The sequence below is a fragment of the Phyllobates terribilis genome, unplaced genomic scaffold, assembly GCF_046119375.1.
Source record: "Phyllobates terribilis strain yellow unplaced genomic scaffold, ASM4611937v1 Scaffold_2350__1_contigs__length_138666, whole genome shotgun sequence".
In the NCBI taxonomy this organism is placed as follows: domain Eukaryota; kingdom Metazoa; phylum Chordata; class Amphibia; order Anura; family Dendrobatidae; genus Phyllobates; species Phyllobates terribilis.
This window is the reverse complement of record NW_027365108.1, coordinates 66,746-89,168: the sequence shown is the minus strand read 5'-3', so window position 1 is coordinate 89,168 and position 22,423 is coordinate 66,746.

Below are 22,423 nucleotides of genomic sequence, written 5' to 3'. Positions count from 1 at the left end.
CAGGAGAATTTTCCCACGCTGTCAGTGACGTGCATGAGGTGAGCCGAGTTCATTGGACATTAACTCGGCTCATCTGGATGCCCTCACAGAGAGACACTGTGGAGCGCAAGCAAGCCTGCGCTTCTCAGTGTCTGCGGGATGACAGACTGGATGGCAGCGTTCTGCTGCGGTCCAGCCTGTCATCTCGATGTAGCAGAGCTGAAGCTGTCATGGGAACCATGGAAAGGTAAGGATGATGTTGCTTTATTATTTTTCTTTTATTTCAGGAGATCGTTGGCTTCAGCTGGAATGGGCGTGATGGTAAGTATGGTTTAATTTAGAACAATAAAGAATTGTGTGTTTATTTCAATTAAAGGACTTTTTTCTGGGTGTTGTGTTTTTTTTAAATACTTTACTAGAAATTCATGGTGGTCATGTCTAATATTGGCGTGACCCCATGAATTTCGGGCTTAGGGCCAGCTGATAATGCCAAGCTGGCCCTAACCCCTTTATTACCCAGTGAGCCACCGCATCAGGGCCCTGGATGAGTTGGGTACAGCGCCAGAAGATGGCGCTTCTATGAACGCGCCATTTTCCGGGGTGGCTGCGGACTGCAATTTGCAGCGGGGGTGGCCCAGAAAGCTTGGGCCTCCCTGCGCTGCGGATTCCAGCCCCCAGCTGCCTAGTTGTACCTGGCTGGACACAAAAATAGGGCGAAGCCCCACGTACTTTTTTTTTAATTATTTCATGAAATTCATGAAATAATTAAGAAAAAAAGGCCTTCCCTATATTGTTGTGTCCGGCCAGGTACAAATAGGCAGCTGGTGGTTGGGGGCAGCCCGTTCCTGCCTGCTGTACCTGACTGGACACAAATATAGTGCGAAGCCCCACGTCAATTTTTTTTAAATTATTTCATGAAATAATTAAGAAAAAAGGGCTTCCCTATATTGTTGTGTCCGGCCAGGTACAAATAGGCAGCTGGTGGATGGGGGCAGCCCGTTCCTGCCTGCTGTACCTGGCTGGACACAAATATAGTGCGAAGCCCCACGTCAATTTTTTTTAAATTATTTCATGAATTTCCTGAAATAATTTAAAAAAATTGAAGTGGGGCTTCGCACTATATTTGTGTCCAGCCAGGTACAGCAGGCAGGAACGGGCTGCCCCCATTAACCAGCTGCCTATTTGTACCTGGCCGGACACAACAATATAGGGAAGCCCTTTTTTTCTTAATTATTTCATGAATTTCATGAAATAATTAAAAAAAATTGAAGTGGGGCTTCGCACTATATTTGTGTCCAGCCAGGTACAGCAGGCAGGAACGGGCTGCCCCCATCCACCAGCTGCCTATTTGCACCTGGCCGGACACAACAATATAGGGAAGCCCTTTTTTTCTTAATTATTTCATGAATTTCATGAAATAATTAAAAAAAATTGAAGTGGGGCTTCGCACTATATTTGTGTCCAGCCAGGTACAGCAGGCAGGAACGGGCTGCCCCCAACCACCAGCTGCCTATTTGTACCTGGCCGGACACAACAATATAGGGAAGGCCTTTTTTTCTTAATTATTTCATGAATTTCATGAAATAATTAAAAAAAAAGTACGTGGGGCTTCGCCCTATTTTTGTGTCCAGCCAGGTACAACTAGGCAGCTGGGGGCTGGAATCTGCAGCGCAGGGAGGCCCAAGCTTTCTGGGCCCCCCCCCGCTACAAATTGCAGTCCGCAGCCACCCCGGAAAATGGCGCGTTCATAGAAGCGCCATCTTCTGGCGCTGTACCCAACTCATCCAGGGCCCTGGTGCGGTGGCTCACTGGGTAATAAAGGGGTTAGGGCCAGCTTGGTATTATCAGCTGGCCCCAAGCCCAAAATTCATGGGGTCACGCCAGTATTAGACATGACCGCCATGAATTTCTAGTAAAGTATTTAAAAAAAACACAACACCCAGAATAAAGTCCTTTAATTGAAATAAAGACACAATTCTTTATTGTTCTAAATTAAACCATACTTACCATCACACCCATTCCAGCTGAAGCCAACGATCTCCTGCAATAAAAGAAAAATAATAAACCAACCTCATCCTTACCTTTCCATGGTTCCCACGACAGCTTCAGCTCTGCTACATCGAGATGACTGGCTGGACCGCAGCAGAACGCTGCCATCCAGTCTGTCATCCCGCAGACACTGAGAAGCGCAGGCATGCTTGCGCTCCTCACTGTCTCGCTGTGACGGCATCCAGATGAGCCGAGGTCATGTCCAATGAACTCGGCTCACCTCATGCACGTCACTGACAGCGTGGGAAAATTCTCACGCTGAAGTGCTGAGTGCAGGAGAATACTCCCACGCTGTCAGTGATGTGCATGAGGTGAGCTCATGTCCAATGAACTCAGCTCACCTCCTGCACGTCACTGACAGCGTGGGAAAATTCTCCTGCAATCAGCGCTTCAGCGTGAGAATTTTCCCACGCTGTCAGTGACGTGCATGAGGTGAGCCGAGTTCATTGGACATGAACTCGGCTCATCTGGATGTCGTCACAGAGAGACGCTGAGCAGCGCAAGCAAGCCTGCGCTTCTCAGTGTCTGCGGGATGACAGGCTGGATGGCAGCGTTCTGCTGCGGTCCAGCCTGTCATCTCGATGTAGCAGGTCTGAAGCTGTCGTGGGAACCATGGAAAGGTAAGGATGAGGTTGCTTTATTATTTTTCTTTTATTGCAGGAGATCGTTGGCTTCAGCTGGAATGGGCGTGATGGTAAGTATGGTTTAATTTAGAACAATAAAGGATTGTGTCTTTATTTCAATTAAAGGACTTTATTCTGGGTGTTTGTGTTTTTTTTAACTTTGACTATGGGGTTAGTAATGGGGGTGTCTTATAGACGCCTCTCCATTACTAACCTGGGCTTGATGTCAGCTGGCATTATAAGCTGACATCAACCCCAACCCTATTACCCCCTGCCACCGCACCAGGGCAGCGTGGAAGAGCGAGGCTAAGTGCCAGAATTGGCGCATCCTATGAATGCGCCATTTCTGGGGCGGCTGACGGCTGGTGTTTCTAGCCTGGGAGGGGGCCAATATTCATGGCTCCCTTCCTGGGCTATTAATATCAGCCCCCAGCTGTCTGCCTAGCCTTTGCTAGCTATTAAATTAGGGGGGACCCCACGTCATTTTTTTTGGGGGGTCCCCCATTTTAATAGCTAGTAAAGGCTATGTATTCAGCTGGAGGCTGATATTAGTAGCCTGGGAAGCTCCGTGGGTATTACCCCCTTCCCAGGCTTCAAACATCTGCCCCAGCCGTCTGCTTAACCTCCGCTAGAGCCTAAAATTAAGGGGAACCCCACGCCAATTTTTTTAATAATAAATCCTTTATTTTAATACTAAATGACAAGTACAGTAACCAACACTATCACTGTACTTCATATATATGTGACTGACATGTTTCTATCTATCTAATCTATGTGTGATGCTCTATCTTTCTGTTCTAAATTGTCGGGTACCGCTGCTGAATTGCCGGCCGGCTTTTTTAAAGAGACAGTGCATGAAAACACTATTATTTTTTTAAATAAATCCTTTACACTAAATGACAAGTACAGTAAGCAACACTATCACTGTACTTATTATATATGTGACTGACATGTTTCTATCTATCTAATCTATGTGTGAAGCTCTATTCTTTCTGTTCTAAATTGTCGGGTACAGATGCTGAATTGCCGGCCGGCTTTTTTAAAGAGACGGTGCATGAAAACACTAATATTTTTTTTAATAAATCCTTTACACTAAATGACAAGTGCAGTAACCAACACTGTCACTGTGCTTCTTATATGTGTGACTGACATGTTTCTATCTATCTAATCTATGTGTGATGCTCTATTCCTTCTTGTCTAAATTGTCGGGTACCGGTGTATGCCGCTGCTGAATTTGCCGGCCGGCTTTTTTAAAGAGAGTGTCTTCTGAGCAGTTTGTCAGCTTTTGGACACCTTTGCAGGTGTTTTCTATGTGTTTCTATGTGTTTTTGTTTGCCTGCCATTGGTTTTAACGGTGTTCGACGGTGTTCTAAGGTGTTCGACGAACAGTTCGACGAACAGTTCCTCGAACATCCCGGTGTTCGACGAACCGAACCGAACCCGAACACTACGGGGGTGGCTCAACACTACTCTTTACTCTTGCTTCTGTAAGTCTCTGACATCGGAGTATCGAGCATGATGTCGATTGGCAGTCTTGGCGATCGTCCATATAATAGGAAAAAGTGTGAGTAACCCATTGCATCGCTCTTTGTACAGTTATAGGCATGTACCACTTTTGACAGACAACTCTTCCAGTCTTTCTTCTTATCAGCTGTTAAAGTGTGCAACATCGACAATAATGTCTGGTTAAAACATTCCACTTGTCCATTACCCTCTGGGTGATAGGGCGTTGTATGGGATCTCTGAATTCTACAATACTTTCCTAGCTTGGCAAAGAGCTGGTTCTCAAATTCTCTTCCTTGGTTGTGGTGTAACCTCGTAGGTAACCCAAACCTCAAAGCAAAATCATTGAAGATCTTCTCTGATGCTGTTCGACCCGATTTATTGGTGGTGGCATATGCTTGAGCAAATCGAGTGAAATGGCCCATCACCACCAAGATGTATTCATAACCACCCTTGCACGTCTCGAGATGTAGAAAGTCTATTGAGACCATCTCAAATGGATATGTAGTTTGAATGTTGCCCATAGGTGCCAGGTTGATGTGTTGGGATGTTTATCTTTCAGACACTCACACTCCCTGGTCACGTACCTTTCAATATCTCTCTGCATGGATGGCCAGAAGAAACGTTCACGGATCAAATTTGTTGTCCTTTCCACTCCCAGGTGTCCCATGTTTTCTTGGAGTTCTTTGAAAACCAACCTATGGAATACTCTGGGTAGTAGCAACTGCTGGGTTTGTCCTCCTTTACGATACAGGATACCATCTTCACTGAGGTAGAGCTTCGTCCATTCTTTAATTAAAACAGATACTGCTGGTGACTCATTGTCTCTCTCCCGTTTACTTGGAAACCGATTTTGGTCCACATAAAGGAGTATTCTACCAATTATCTGATCTTCCCATTGTGCTCTATGGATTTTCCCTTTTGGTAGTTGTTGAATAGACAAGGGGTGATCTTGTTCTCTCGCTTTTATGGTGGTTTCCACCGTCAATGGACACCACAATGGTGTGTCTTTCTCCTGATAAGCTTGTACTGCTTGGGTAGTGCTCACGATTGCTTCCAGACTGACTTCCTCCGAGCATTCTTGCATGAACTCCTCAGGCTCTTGTGGCATTCTTGACAATCCGTCAGCATCCGCATTGCATTTTCCTGGCCTGTACTTGATGCTGAAATTGAAGTCAGCTAGTTCAGCGACCCATCTCTGACCCGTTACATTCAGTTTGGCTGTAGTAAGGACATGGGTCAAAGGGTTGTTGTCAGTGTCTATCTCAAATTCTTTGCTGTAGTAGAGATAATCTCTAAATCGTTCACAGATAACCCATTTCAATGCCAGGAACTCAAGTTTTCCGGAATGTAGATGGTAATTCTTCTCGGCGTCTGTCAAAGTTTTAGAACCGTAACCGATGACCCTCAATTTTACATTTTGATTCTGATAAAGGGCAGCTCCCAGTCCAACTTGAGAAGCGTCAAAATGAAGAACAAATGGTAAATTGAAATCAGGATATCCCAAGAAGGATGGTTTTACCAGGTAATCTACTAGTTCTTCCAATACTTTCTGGTGATCTGCTGTCCAGAGAATGGGCTGTTGGGACGAAACGGCGTTGTTTCTTTTAAGAGTTGTCATCTCTGTCATCCCCCCGAAGATGAGGTATAGTGGGGCAGCAATCCTGGAGAAGTTCTGAATGTAAGTACGATAGTAGGAGAGGAATCCTAATATCTGCCTCAACTCCCCGACGGTAGAGGGCCGCTTGTCTTTTAAGGCCAGTACCAGAGCAATTTCTACCGGGTCCCTGGTATATCCTTCTCCCGACACAATTTTTCCTAGAAATCGGACTTGCCTTTTGAACAGTTCACAATTCTTTGGGGTCAACTTAACTCCATGTTCTTGATACCGCTGTAATATGGTACTCACGTATTCAACATGCTCCCGGAAGGTTTTGCTGTGTACCACATTGTCATCCAAGTACGGCTAACCGATACCATCCCTCAATCCTTCTAAACATGTCTCCATGCTCCTCTGGAATTCTGCTGGAGCTGAACTGAGCCCAAACGGTATGCGGATCCACTCATATAATTCCTATGGTGTGATGAATGCTGTCAAGGGTCTACTGGACTCTTCGACAAACCTTTGGTGGTATGCCTTACCCTGATCGAGGACAGAGAACCAGGTACTTCCTGATAGGCTATCCAGCATATCTTGAATCTTTGGTATCGGGTGTTGATCAGGTACTGACTTTCTGTTTAGTTCCCGGTAATCACAACAGAGTCTCAACGTACTGTTCTTCTTCCTAACACAGACAATAGGAGAGGAATAAGATGACTTCGACTTTTGGACCTAACCTGTGTTGATGAGATCTTGTAAATATTCTTTCACTTCACGGTGTAATGGCTTTGGCACAGACATGTAACTTCTCGTTACTGGGATCGTGTCTTTCAGATTTACAATTGCAACGATGGGATGCAGCCTATATCAGAGTCATCTTTAGAGCATAACACTCTTCTCTCAGCATCTGTTTTGCTATCGCTATATCTTCACCACACAAGTGTTCCAGTGATACTGGAGGATCCCAGGACCCTGAGGTGGGTCTTGCAATTTCCTCTCCTGGGCAACTCTTGTTCCTTGGTGGGAAAACTGAATTCACTGTAGACCCCTGGGCTAGTCTCACACTGGCTGGATATACTGTTTTAACGGTTTCGATGTGACCTAACACAGTCTTTGGATCCAGTCTAATTTTGTGTTTCGTAGTATTCATCACTGGTACTATTACTCGAGCAAACCCACCAGTAGGAATCGTAAGCACAGTCTCACCTTGAACTAGGCCTTCTGTAAGTTCTGAGGAGTCTTTTGGCACAAACAATCTTTTCTGGACTTTTCTTCCCGGTTCTACCCAGACTCCACACCTCACCCCCACCATTTGGTTTGCAGGGATGAGGGTTGGGCACAAGCCTACCTTGACTTCCTTTAGGTCCATTGTATTCTGTGCTTTCTTTACTCTATGAATCACGTTTTCCGCCATGGTGTTGAGTATGTTGAGCGATGTGGCAATTGCATCCACCACCAACGCCCCTGTCTTGTGTTTCGTGATGACCTCACTGATTACATTATAACCCAGGATAGGATCCTCTGCCACGTTCTGATCACTGGTCACGAGAAAAGGTACCAAAAGCTCGATGGTGTTGCTGTTCTTCGTGCCCCTGAGTTGGAAAGTCACTTCCACCCAGTCTATGAAAGGCATTTCAGTCTGGTAGACGGCTTTGCTGTGGAGTTCCACTGGTCCCAAGAGCTCTTTTAGTGACTGAAGGCAAGTGTGTGGCAGGTAGCGCCTTCTCCTTTCTTCATTTAAAAGGCTCGCTTGGGCTCCTGTGTCCCACAGTGCTTTTACTAGGAGTCCATCTAGCTGGCACTGTATAAAGCACCTTTCACCGATTAGGTTGATGAGGCTATCTTTACTGACTGAGGAATCCTCCTCACAGGAGTACATTGTTTGACCTCCGCACTGGGCATTAAGTAACTGATGCCCCTGTCTCCCTTGAAGCTGTTGTAGACGGAAACACACTTGGGGATAGTACTGACGCAGCCATTTTTACCTCATGCGCTGATTTGGATGAGATTTGGATTTTCTGGCGCCTTCTCTGTGTCGCGGTTACCACTGGTAACTTCCTGTCTTTTAACCCAAACAACCGTTACCATTGGCATTCCTTGGCATAATGTCCTTCCCCACCACATCTTAGACAGTAGACACACCGTACTCTGATTTGATGAACGCCACGCTTCACAAGCTGGGTATCTTCGGTTTTGGAACCACTTCCTGGCCTGGAACGAATCAACTTTTTCACCTCAATCAACTCGGCTTGCAGTTCTCCTATTACTTCCTTCCAATCAGAGCTGGCAGGCCTCTCTTTTGTTGGTGATTTAAGGTTCACTCTTGGAGGTGGCACTGGAGGGTCTCTATGATGATCTTCGGACTGGCCACCGGTGGTCTCCAACTTCAGCTGACTCATTTTGGTGATCTTAGGATTAGAGCCTTTCTTTAACTTCTGTTCGCTCTCTGACTCCAAACTAGCGGCTTCATTCATTTTTTCAGTTAGGACTTCGTCCAAAATGCCAGGATCTTCTAGGTACTGTTTCAGCTACAACTTGATATCTTTGCTGATTAATCCCATTCCCAATGATCTCAAGAATTTCTTCTGGACTAGTCCAGCATCAAACTTCTCTTCCGCTTCTACATCTCTGGATACAAACAACAGTCTATCCTTCAGTTCAATTGCTCTGAACAAGAAATTTTGGGGGGATTCATTTTTTTTCTGTGAGAGGTTACTGAGTCGGTGGAACAATTCTAAAGCACTCTCTTTATAGTGCCCTTTTAAAATCATCTTCAGCTGTTGCAAGGTCAATTGACTTTTCATTTCTAGCATACTACGGAGGTTCAGTCCTGGGCTGATCGCTTTCACCACCCCCTCAACGATCTCATCTGGCTGGTAGGCTTTCTGTAAGCCTGCATCGATCTGGTGCAACAAGTTCATATAAGACAGTCTCTCCAATCTGTCCCAGGATCTTGAATTCTTTCGTTATGGTGATTTGTGGTGTTAGAGAGGACTGTCTTCCTGATTTATCTAACCAAACAGGTTAAAGGCCCTGTCTGAGTCTATCACCCGTTCAGAGATTTTGGTCTATTCCTGCAGGACTGTTGTTAGGGCTTTGAATTGTTCTTTCAGTTCCTGTAGTTCAGTCTGTGGACTGAGATTCCTGCTTTTGGTAATTGGTGCTGCCCCTCCATCCTCCAACTTCAATCTGGTTAGAAACTGTGTTAGTTCCTGGAGGAATGTCCCCATGATGTCTTCAGCTTCTTTATCCCCCAGCTCATCCATTTTTGCATTAATTGCTGCTAACAGTTGCCTGCGGTTGTGTGCTTTGGAAATCTGTTCTACTGACATCTTTATATGTTTTGCCACTATTCTCAATTCTTCACAGGTTAACTGAAGAAGCAGCTCACTAATTCTGTCTATTTGTATTTCCACATCCATTGCTGCTAGTGAGTTTTTCTTTAGGGCTGGTCCCCTTTAACTGGTGTTGCAGAGTTGAGTTGAGGTGCTGTGCTGCTGTGTTTTTCCAGACACTTTTCCTCTTCTCCCTCTACACGCTAATTCCCACTCAGGATTCTCTGTACGGGTCACCAATGGTAGAACAGTAGCATTTAATAAGAAGCCGCACAGCCAGTGCAAGTTAAGTCATACGAGCAACAGGCTCCAGTGACAAACAATACAGTTTCCTTAGCAGCACAGCAGTTCACAGTCTTCCCAGTAGTACAGGACAGCACAGATCTAATGCAAAGGCACATTAATGAACACAGCATTCTTTACAGCACAGCACTACTTCTGCATGTCACACAAGAACCTGACTATCATGGATCTGAGCTGGTGATATTGGCAGATTCCCCTGACCAGCAAGGCATGGGAACTCTCTACCTTTGTCACCCCATTCAGACTGTACGAGTCCACTATGATGTCATTTGGCATGAAGAATGCCCCTGCTACTTTTCAGCGGATGGTTAACACGCTACTCAAGGGACTTCAAGGGTACGTGGCCGCATACCTGGATGACATTGCCATCTTCAGTTCCACCTGGGAGGATCACTCTCTGATGCATGTGGTTCACTTCGAACAGGGGGGCTTACGCTGAGTAACGTTATGTGAAGGACCTAGGAACACGCTGGAAGCTCAGGCCCCCATGAGACCCAGCGAACACATGGTCAGATGTCACCAGTTGACCTGATTCATCTGCTTATATCTTTTGTCCTACTACTATTGTATTTGTATTGTGACACAGGTACTTTAGATGCAGTGACACAGAAACACAGAGCAGCCAGTACAGGGTTAATAAACAGGGGGGATTTATTGTAACAGGGTCAATCTCCACACAGGGAGTAACAGGGGAAATTTGGGGACAACAAGGGGAGTAGCAGGTAACAGACTATAACTGACAATCCACAGTTTGGCTGGATGCAGCAGAGTTGACATGGTTGTAATCGGCAGTTTTACACTTAGCTGACTCTTGTTCCCCACAAGGCAGTTGCTGGCTGATGCCGGTGTTGTTTTCTTCTGGCTTCCCCGCCTAAACAATGCTCCATCTTCTGGCGGCAGCGGACAGTCTCTGGTTTGACCCGCTGAGCCCCTAGTCCATAACACTGCACCTCACTTGCTCAGCTCCACATCTTCTGGTGGCAGCGGGTGATCTCCGGTTTGACCCACTGAGCCCCTAGTCCATAACACTGCACCTCACTTGCTCGGCTCCACGGACCCTGCGTCTCTTCTCCCTCTAGTGGGGTTTGACCCCAACTGAACACTCTCTGCTTTCCCGTGCAAAATAACTCCTTTTTCTCCCTCTTCCTAGACACGCCCCCAGCTCCCCAGTCACCTGACTCCTGAGCTCTGGCTCTGGACACGCCCCCAGCTTCCCGGTCACCTAACTCCTGTGTAGAGATGAGCGTTGTTCTACTCGAACTGTTCGCCAATCTCAAATTCGAGCTGTTTTGGGCGGTGTTCGAGCCGTTCGGCGAACACGAACGATTTGAGAAAAATTCGGCTGTTCGAGGTTATGTTCGATAACTGTTCGTGCACCAAAATCATAACTGGATTTTTTCTCAGTAATGATGAAAATTAATGTTAATACGCAGTTTGAGTGTACAGCGGGGTGGGGGGAGGGGCAGGGGATGGATCTCTGCAGGAATAATGAAGATCTCCATTTTTTTTTCTCTTTCCCGCATTTACAGTGGGGAGGTGCAATCTGTCAGCCTATCAGCAGCGCACACACGGAGCGAAGTGCTTTTTTCACACAAGCAAGGGCATGTGTCATTGGCAGTGTATGTCACATGTCCTTGCCCTATAAGACCAAGCCATTTTCCCCGTCGCCACCATTTTCTCACTGCTGCAGCTGCATGTTAGACGGCACCGCTGTTGCTGTGTGCGCTATACCTTGTTAATTTCAAGCCAATTTTCGCACAAATCTACAGATAGCTTGGGAGTAGGGAATAGTTGTGATTGCAGTCCTTTTAAGGACTAGGTTACAGCATTTCCTATGACTTTTATCAGGCAGGTCTGTGCTCTTAAATAGATAGATTGTGGGAGTAAAGACTAATTGTAATTGCAGTCCTTTTCAGGACTAGGTTACATCAGTTCCTATCAGTTTTTGCCAGGCAGGTCTGTGCCAGTGCTGTGCAAGTTTTTTTCACAGCATTTGGCTGAATCTAGCAAAGCTAATCCTTTTTGGCCTATTGCAGAGTGTGTTAGTCAGTGGAGTAGCCTATCTGTGTTGCAAGAAATACCACCTGTGCATAGAATACCAATTTTTTTACTGCATCTAGTGAAGTAAAATCTTTTGGGCATAGCATCATTCTATTAGTCCATCTATACTGACCTCCATCAGGTTGCAAATTGAATATAATTTTTTTCTGCATCTAGCTCTGAAAAAATATTTGGGCTTCTAGCAGTGTGTGGGACTTGTTCTATTAGTCCATCTATACTGACCTCCATCAGGTTGCAAACTGAATATAATTTTTTTCTGCATCTAGCTCTGAAAAAATATTTGGCCTTCTAGCAGTGTGTGGGACTTTCTCTATTAGTCCATCTATACTGACCTCCATCAGGTTGCAAACTGAATATATTTTTTTTCTGCATCTACCTCTGAAAAAATATTGGGCTTCTAGCTGTGTGTAGGACTTGTTCTATTAATCCATCTATACAGACCTCCATCAGGTTGCAAACTGAATATATTTTTTTTCTGCATCTACCTCTGAAAAAATATTTGGGCTTCTAGCTGTGTGTGGGACTTGTTCTATTAGTCCATCTATACTGACCTCCATCAGGTTGCAAATTAAAAATAATTTTTATCTGCATCTACCTCTGAAAAAATATTTGGGCTTCTAGCTGTGTGTGGGACTTGTTCTATTAGTCCATCTATACTGACCTCCATCAGGTTGCAAACTGAATATAATTTTTTTCTGCATCTAGCTCTGAAAAAATATTTGGCCTTCTAGCAGTGTGTGGGACTTTCTCTATTAGTCCATCTATACTGACCTCCATCAGGTTGCAAATTAAAAATAATTTTTATCTGCATCCAGCTCTGAAAAAATATTTGGCCTTCTAGCAGTGTGTGGGACTTTCTCTATTAGTCCATCTATACTGACCTCCATCAGGTTGCAAATTAAAAATAAATTTTTGTCTGCATCTAGCTCTGAAAAAATATTTGGCCTTCTAGCAGTGTGTGGGACTTTCTCTATTAGTCCATCTATACTGACCTCCATCAGGTTGCAAACTGAATATATATTTTTTCTGCATCTACCTCTGAAAAAATATTGGGCTTCTAGCTGTGTGTGGGACTTGTTCTATTAATCCATCTATACAGACCTCCATCAGGTTGCAAACTGAATATAATTTTTTTCTGCATCTACCTCTGAAAAAATATTTGGGCTTCTAGCTGTGTGTGGGACTTGTTCTATTAGTCCATCTATACTGACCTCCATCAGGTTGCAAACTCAATATAATTTTTTTCTGCATCTACCTCTGAAAAAATATTGGGCTTCTAGCTGTGTGTGGGACTTGTTCTATTAATCCATCTATACAGACCTCCATCAGGTTGCAAACTGAATATAATTTTTTTCTGCATCTAACTCTGAAAAAATATTTGGGCTTCTAGCTGTGTGTGGGACTTGTTCTATTAGTCCATCTATACTGACCTCCATCAGGTTGCAAACTGAAAATAATTTTTTGTCTGCATCTAGCTCTGAAAAAATATTTGGCCTTCTAGCAGTGTGTGGGACTTTCTCTATTAGTCCATCTATACTGACCTCCATCAGGTTGCAAATTAAAAGTAATTTTTATCTGCATCTACCTCTGAAAAAGTATTTGGGCTTCTAGCTGTGTGTGGGACTTGTTCTATTAGTCCATCTATACTGACCTCCATCAGGTTGCAAACTGAATATAATTTTTTTCTTCATCTAGCTCTGAAAAAATATTTGGCCTTCTAGCAGTGTGTGGGACTTTCTCTATTAGTCCATCTATACTGACCTCCATCAGGTTGCAAATTAAAAATAATTTTTATCTGCATCCAGCTCTGAAAAAATATTTGGCCTTCTAGCAGTGTGTGGGACTTTCTCTATTAGTCCATCTATACTGACCTCCATCAGGTTGCAAATTAAAAATAATTTTTTGTCTGCATCTAGCTCTGAAAAAATATTTGGCCTTCTAGCAGTGTGTGGGACTTTCTCTATTAGTCCATCTATACTGACCTCCATCAGGTTGCAAACTGAAAATAATTTTTTGTCTGCATCTACCTCTGAAAAAATATTTGGCCTTCTAGCTGTGTGTGGGACTTGTTCTATTAGTCCATCTATACTGACCTCCATCAGGTTGCAAACTGAATATATTTTTTTTCTGCATCTACCTCTGAAAAAATATTGGGCTTCTAGCTGTGTGTGGGACTTGTTCTATTAATCCATCTATACTGACCTGCATCAGGTTGCAAACTGAAAATAATTTTTTGTCTGCATCTACCTCTGAAAAAATATTTGGGCTTCTAGCTGTGTGTGGGACTTTCTCTATTAGTCCATCTATACTGACCTCCATCAGGTTGCAAATTGAATATAATTTTTTTCTGCATCTAACCCAGCCAATAGTTTTGGCCTAATACCACAGTTTGGCCACTCAGCTCTGCTCGGTTCCCATCCATTGTTTTTTTGTGCAAACAACTCCAGAGTTGTGAATTAGTTAACCACCAAAATGAGTGGAAAAAGGCCTGCTGCTGGTGGAAAGGGGAATAGGCGTGTTGGGAAGGGGAAAAAAGGTTGTGTCCGTGGGGTAGGTGTTAAAGCAACAGTAACATCTGCAGAAGAAAGACCATCTTCCAGCCAAACTAAAATGTCTACTTCTTTTAGCGGACAATGTGATAAGATCCCTTTCTTACGGCCACGCCAATCGCTACAAATTCCAGATGAGGCACAAAAACAGCAGGTGCTTCAACGGATATCAAGTGCTCCTTTAAGTGGGCTCTCCTCCACATCAACTTCAACATCACAAATACTCCAGTCCTCAAAGGTGTCACCCCAATCGCACTTGCTTCCTCACAGCTCCCAAATCTCCAGCTGCCCGTCTGAGTATGAGGTAGAACAGATGGTTGAGTCTGCAGAGCTGTTTACTCATACTATAGCCTGGGAATCAGAGGTCGACTCCAGCGCTTCTGTGAATCCAGACGAGGAAATGATCTGCACTGATGCCCAGAATCTTTATGAATCGGATCCAGGACCAGACGCAGAAGGTTCTGACCATAATGTAGACCCTCATTCCCAAACTGTAACTCCTGTTGGTGGAGACAATGAGGAAGACGATGATGAGACTCAAATACCTGATTGGAGCGACAACTTTAGTTTTTTGTCAGGGCAGGAACAGGTTGGCTCTGAGGACGACGGGTGTGATAACGCACAGGGTGATGATGATGAGGTTGGAGATCCCACTTACTGTCAACCCACAGTCAGCCAAGAGATGAGGTCAGCAGAGGAGGTGGAGGAAGATGCTAGTGACGACGAGGTCAGGTTGCGCCTTCCTGGACAGAGACGTAGTACTGGAAGCACGTCAACAACTGCATCCTCAAACACAACTCTGCCTCTCACCACAAGTCGTGGTGGCTCTTCAGGTCGTATGGGTGCTAAGCCTTGCATAGCCTGGGCATTTTTTCAGATCGATAAAGATGACCCAACTCGTGTTATCTGTAACATTTGTCAGCAAAAGCTAAGTAGAGGCCAAAAAATACATAGTTTGAGTACTTCATGCATGAACCGGCACATGGACATGAAGCATAAGTTGCAGTGGGAAGCTCAGTGTGCTACAATGCGGCCTAGCCGGCCGGGCCAACTACCGTCTGCCATATCTTGTGCATTCGCGGCCTCTTCATCCTCTGTGACTGGGGGGACAGCAGTCACACCTGTTTTGGGGCGCAGACCTGCCACCTCTTTACCCGCAACAGCCAGCGTGATTGGCAGGTCATCATTTTCTTTGGAGGTGGTAACACCAGCTGGTGTTGAGCGCTGTCCGACATCGATAGCACCACCTTTGGATCAAGGCAACCTAACATGTCCGCCTGCATCTTCCTCACAGACCGGCAGTTTGCCGGGGACACCCTTATCAACCCCGTCTAAGCACAATAGCCAGCCCTCGGTCCCTCAGATGTGGACAAGTAAAAGACCATTTCCTCCTAGCCATGAGAAAGCTAAGAGGTTGAATTTCACCATCTGCAAGCTCTTGGCTACAGAAATGCTGCCTTTCCGCCTGGTGGACACAGAGGATTTTCGAGACCTTATGTCGGTCGCAGTGCCCCAGTACCAGATGCCCAGTCGGCAATACTTCTCAAAGAAAGGTGTGCCTGCGCTCCACCAGCATGTCGCACACAACATCACCGCTTCTTTGAGAAACTCTGTGTGTGACAGGGTGCATTTCACCACAGACACTTGGACGAGTAGGCATGGACAGGGGCGTTACATGTCGCTGACTGGGCACTGGGTAACTATGGTGACAGCAGGACAAGGGGCTGCTGTCCAAGTCTTGCCGTCCCCACGAGTTGTGCGTCAATCCTCTTTATGTCAAAGTTCCTCCACTGCTTCTGCCTCCTCAACCTCCTCTCGGTCTTCCACCTGCACCCAAAGCCTGTCTGGTCATGCCACAAGCTTTCTAACTGCACAGAAAGGATCCTGCACACCTCCTTACTATGCTGGCAGTAGGGCTCAACGTCATCAGGCGGTTTTTACTTTGAAATGTCTGGGAAATGTGAGTCACACAGCTGAGGAGTTGTGGTCAGCTCTGGAGAACCAATTTCATGAATGGTTGTCTCCACTGGACCTGAAACCAGGGAAGGCCGTGTGCGACAATGCTGCAAACCTGGGTGCGGCCCTTCGCCGGGGCAATGTCACACACGTGGCTCACGTGTTGAACCTGGTTGTCCAGCAATTTTTAGCCCACTATCCCAGACTAGATGGCCTTCTGCAGAGGGCACGGTCGCTGTGTGCTCACTTCCGCCGTTCGCATCCCGCAGCTCAGCGACTTACATCTCTACAGAAGTCGTTGGGCCTGCCACTTCACCGGCTAAAATGCGATGTGCCTACCCGGTGGAATTCAACTCTGCACATGTTGCAGCGACTGTGGCAGCACCGACAAGCCCTGGTGCAATACGTTCTGACGTATAGCCTGGGCCAACGAGATCCGGAGGTGGGGCAAATCACGCTGGAGGAGTGGTCTCAGATCAGGGACCTATGCACCCTTCTGCACAGTTTTGAAATGGCGACGAAGATGTTTAGTGCTGACGATGCCATTATCAGCATGACTATTCCGGTGATTTACATGCTGGAGCACATGTTAAACAGAATTTGGAGTCAGGTGGTGGCACAAGAGGAGGTGGAGGAAGTAGAGGAGGAGGAGTTGTATGCGGAAGGGCTAACATCTGCAAGGTCCAGACGGTCGGCAGCACCAAGGCGGCAGGCATGTGAGGGTGGGGGAGATGGTTTTACCAGGGCGCATGGTAGCAGCCAAACTAGTGAGGAAGGTGCAGGAGCCCAGGAAGAAGTGGAGGACGAACTGATGGAAGACTCATCAGATGAGGGAGACCTTGATCACATTTCTGTTGTGCGAGGTTGGGGGGAGAGGACAGAGGAAGGAAGCATGATTGTTACCTCGCCACCAACACAACAGGGACTTGGTGCTCCTGGATGCGCAACACACATGAGTGCCTTCTTGCTGCACTACCTGCAACATGACCCTCGAATTGTGAGAATTAAAAATAATCCTGACTACTGGGTTGCCACACTGTTAGATCCCCGGTACAAAAGTAAATTTGCAGAAATTATTCCTGCCATAGAAAGGGATGCACGCATGCAGGAGTATCAGCAGAGACTGTTGCAGAATCTTACATGTGCTTTTCCACAAAACACCAGTGGTGCACGTAGTGAATCTCACAGTTCCAACTTGCCAACCGTGGGACCGTCAAGTGTTCAGCACTCAAACCGTAACAGAACCACAGTATCTGCTGGTAACATCAATTTTGCGGAATCACCCTACCAACCGTTTTAAGCTTTCAAATTACTAATCATGTTTATCTGTATCTTGACTGGAAAATAATTTGGGCTTTGTAGCAGTGTGCAGCACTGATCCTATTAGCCCATCAATACTAAGCTCCACCAGATTTAAAATTAATAATAATTTTTAGCTGCATCTAGCCCGGAAAATAATTTTGGGGCTCCGAGATGCGCAAGACACATAAGTGCCTTTTTGCTGCACTACCTGCAACATGACCCTCATATTGTCAGAATTCGAAGTAATCATGACTACTGGGTTGCCACACTCTTAGATCCCCCAAACTTTTCGATCAACCTTTTCATTTTAATAAAGACCAAAAAAATGGTAATTTTTGAAATTATAAGCATTAGCAGGTTATTAGAAACTGAAATCAAACAGTTTTCAACTCAAAACTTTATTCTAGGTGATGTTACATTTTCACATAGGACCCCTTGTTCGAAAGGAGCTTCTGAACTCTCTCGTCCATTGAATTTGTCAGGTTTTGGATGGTTTCTGCTTCAATTGTTTTGCATGAGGACAGAATACCCTCCCAGAGCTGTTGCTTAGATGTGAACTGCCTCCCGCCATCATAGACACTCCTTTTGATGATGCTCCAGAGGTTCTGAATGGGGTAGAGGTCAGGGGAGCATGGGGGTCACACCATAAGTTTGTCCCCTTTTATGCCCATATCAGCCAGAGATGCAGATGTTTTATGTGCAGCATGAGATGGTGCATTATCATGCAAAAAAATGATCTTGCTGTGAAATACATGGTTCTTCTTCTTGAACCATGGCAGGAAGTGCTGTTTGAGAAAATCCACATACATTATGGAGTTCATCTTTAGCGCCTTCAGGGATCCTAAAGGGGCCGACAATCTCTCTCCCCATGATTCCAGCCCAAAACATTACTCCACCTCCTCCTTGTTGGCGCTGTAGCCGTGTTTGCGTGGGGTGTCCATCAACCAGCCATCCTCCACTCCATCCATCTGGACCATCGAGCGCTGCACGGCACTCATCCGTGAACAAAACAGTTTTGAAATCAGTCTTCATGTAATGTTTGGCCCACTGGAGCCATTTCTGCTTGTGTGAAGTGGATAGAGGAGGTCGACAGGATGGCATATGCACAGCTGCAAACCTCTGAAGGACCCTGCATCTTGTTGTTCGGGGGACGTTGGAGGCACCAGCAGCTTCAAAAACTTGTCTGCTGCTATGACAAGCCTTTTTTGCCGCTGCTCTTTTAACCTGACGTAATTGCCTGTAGGAAAGAGTCCTCAATTTGCCCTTATCAGCACGCACACGTGTGTACTGTGAATCAGCTACTTACTTCTTGATTGCCAAGACACTTCATCCTGATCATCGCACAATGTTGATTGTAGTCATGCCTTGATCTAAACACTCCACAATTTGTTGCTTCTCAGCAGCCGACACATCCTTTTTCTTTCCCATTTTGGCAGAAAATGTAGGCTGCTTAATAATGTGAGACAGCCTTCTTAAGTAGTCTTGCCTTTCATTGGACACACCTGCCAAACTAATTAGCACAGGTGTCTGCAATTGCTTACAATGATATAAAGAGCCCTGACACACATCACCATCAATGAGTTTAACTGACAAACAAACAAATTCTTTCCTTATCACTCCTAAACACTTTTTGCATAATAATTTGGAACACAGTGTACATGTGCTTTTCCACAAAACACCAGTGGTTCACGTAGTGAATCTTACAGTTCTAACTTGCCAACCGTGGTCTGTATGGAGTTGTTCAATAAAGGGCCCAAAATTAAGATAACATAGATGGGAGAGGTCTCTATGAATAGGAATTCCTAAGTATTTGATACCCTGTGAGGGCCAGGCAAAGGGAAAGTTGGACTGGATGGAATCCTATATGGATTTGGGGAGGGAGACATCGAGGGCCTCAGACTTCGCTGCACTGATTTTAAAATTTGACCATGTAACAAAGTGATCTATTTCAGCCATAACAGCATGGATGGATATATGTGATTGAGTGATATATACTAGTACATCATCAGCAAATAGAGAGCACTTGTACTCGGTGCCTCCCACCTCAATCCACCTAATATTGGGGTTATGGCGAATTGATGAGAGCAGGTGCTCCGTCACTAGGATGTATAAGAGAGGGGACAGAGGACATCCCTGCCTTGTCCCATTGGTGATTGTGAAAGGTGATGAAAATGTTCTGATGCACCCCCTGGGCCTTGGGACACCCGGAGCCGGACCCTTTTTGGTGGATGCTGGTGGTTGTAGTCTTCGTGGCGGCGACCCGGTTCCGTGGCTCAGGGTGGTCAAACCAGTGGCGGAACTATTTATGTGGTTTTGATGTTTAAATGTCCGACTACGCCACCCATGGATTGCGGTCAGAGTGAACCGCCGCTGCAGGGCAGACCGCTGAGGCTGGTGTTATGGGTGCAGCAGAGCATAGCATAACTCCCCACGGGAGGAGTATAGCCTCAGGGCAGTGTATGCGGAGGATGGGGGTGATGGTGCAGGGCAGCAGCAGTAACGACACGGAGTCAGTGATGCAGTCCATTGCCTTTACTCACAGTTCTTATTATCCAGACCACGTCTGCAGGTAACGGCTGCCCACGTCGTACTGTGCTCACCAGGTGAGGGGCTCAGACAACTCCCAGATAACTTTGGAGCGCTTCACAGGACCCCCTTTGTGTGTCCTTTGTCTGGCCTTTCTTACCAACCCTTCTGTCCGGCTGCCTCGGGCCTCCTCTTGGTAAACTTGGCGCCAGTTTCCCTGACCCTATGTGCTGCCCTCCTAGCGGGTGTAGCGAGGGGCTGCGCCACATAAAATGTCACAGCCTCCGGTTTCTAGCTGAGGGTCGTTTCCTGCCTCCACTAGTTTCGGGGACCGGTCTCCCCGTTTGGCCTGACCCCTCCACGCAGGTGGATTCGGGCGTGCGGTGGCGACTCGCCCATCCGCACCCCTGGGATCCCTTCGTTCCTCGTTCCTGGAGCCTTCTCCGCTCCTCTTCCTTCCTTCTCCCTCTTCCAGGCCTGGGCCTCTGTTACTAGGCCCGCCTCCGGAGCAGAGCTCATGCAGAGCCCCTGCTCCCTGCCACTTCTGCTCAGACTTCTCTGCACTGAACTAAGATGGTGCCCACCTTTTATACTCCCTTCTCAATGCACCCAGGAACTGCTTCCTCCCTGCTCCTGCACTACAGGGTTCCCCTTCCTCAGTGTTCCCTCCCCCCACTCCAGCCAGGGACAGGGACTGTCGTGCCCATCTCAGGGGCATATTGGTCACCCTGCCCCACGGCAATGTGGTGTAATGCATGCAGGTGTCGGGTCCTGATCCACACTCCATCCTTACCTGAGAGTGAGATATCACACCTCTGGGTGAGGTGCAATACCTCTGTAGCAACAGAGCCCTCAGGGTGCTACAGTTCCATTTATCTTCAGCCTAGGTGACGTATTGCGATACAGGGCCGTGATTTTGGCTATAAAAGGGTCCCCTAGACCCCTACCCCAAGCTTTTTAAGAGAATCATATATGGCGTGCCAGGAGACTCTATGGAATGCTTTCTCAGCATCCAACGAGAGTATCTAATTACAAATTTTTAACTGCATCTAGCCCAGGAAATACTTTGTGCCTAGTAGCAGTGTCTGCTAGTCAGCGGATTATCCCGGCTGTTAAGCAAGCTACACCACCTGTAGTTTGGACACTTAATTTTTTCAAAGCAAATGCTTCGGGACCACAGGATACTCAGTGAAGAGCATTAGGAGGCACCCCAAGGCATAGGGGCTGGGACTGGCAGTAGGATGCCTTGCGGTGGACAGCCGAGCTCGATCCTTATAAAAGCTTTTTAACTGCAGCAGCTTTAGTGGACGCTACTGGAGCTGGAATTACGCGGCTGCTGGCATGAGACTTGCCCTCCAATAGATCCTTGTAAATGGATTTTAAGTGTATTCATTCAAATTAGAGAGACAATTTAAATTAAAAAGCTTAGAGCTGCCTCCACCACAGGTGGGCTCGCTCGACCCACCAGCGGACAGGCACCAGTATTGGGAGAGGGGGGCTGGCCGTCAGGGTTCACCGCGGCTCTGGCACAAACCCGGCGACACGGAGGTGGCACGGGCAGGAGCGGACTGAACGTGTCGGCTTCTCACTTTTTGGATTTTAGAAGGGCATGACATGCCTATATCTGTGTCTCCCCCTCCTTTTACTCCTCCACCTCTTTTCTTTTCTCATGACTATATGTACTTGTCACTTTTCCGTGTTAGTTGTGTCTTCTGAGTAGTTTGTCAGCTTTTGGACACCTTTGAAGGTGTTTTCTATGTGTTTCTATGTGTTTTTGTTTGCCTGCCATTGGTTTTAACGGTGTTCGAAGGTGTTCGACGAACAGTTCGGCGAACACACGGGTGTTCGACGAACCGAACCGAACTCGAACACTACGGGGGTGGCTCAACACTACTCCTGTGCTCGCAGTCTGTCTTTCCCCTGCAACCTGAGGCACGGCCCCGGAAGTTTCAGGTCCCTTGTTCTGAAAGTACTTACACCCCGGTCTTCCCCCTTACAGTATATCTGACCATTATATATGTATAACCCTTGTGTATATAGTGTGCCCTTAAGGCAATTAAAAATATAATTTAACCTTGGGTTGCCCTTTTATCTTGATTCGCGAAACCACACATCCGTTGCTTGGTTTAATTTCCCATACTACCGGAGCTGGTTTCTGGCCCGATATAATTACTGTTAACAGACTGGGCTTATATCGAATAGGAACTGGTGGTGGCTCTACAGGGCTAATAAGGTTCTGTTTCACTGGGGCTAGTGAAAGGGGCCTCTCAACCTGTCAGGGGTGTGAGTGAGTGTGGTGCCACATCAGTGACTGAGCGGGACACCTCTTCTCACTCCTGGTACCTTCCTGAGTCCGTGAAGACAGGGGCTGTCTGTGTAAAACTGTACCAATCTGACCTTACATGTCCCCGAGGGGTACGGAACGTCACGTTGGTGCAAAGTGAGGATCCCTATCACGTGATCCGTCTAACCTAATAGTGACGTTAGGCGGGCGGTGAAGTGCAGATTCATCACAACATCTGTTTAGACAAATGATGCCCAACTTTATGGTACCCTAAAGTGTTGTTTATGCAACTTACTTATCTTTGAAAACTTTTTTATTTATATATTTTAGGAAATGTTATTATAATAATTTTC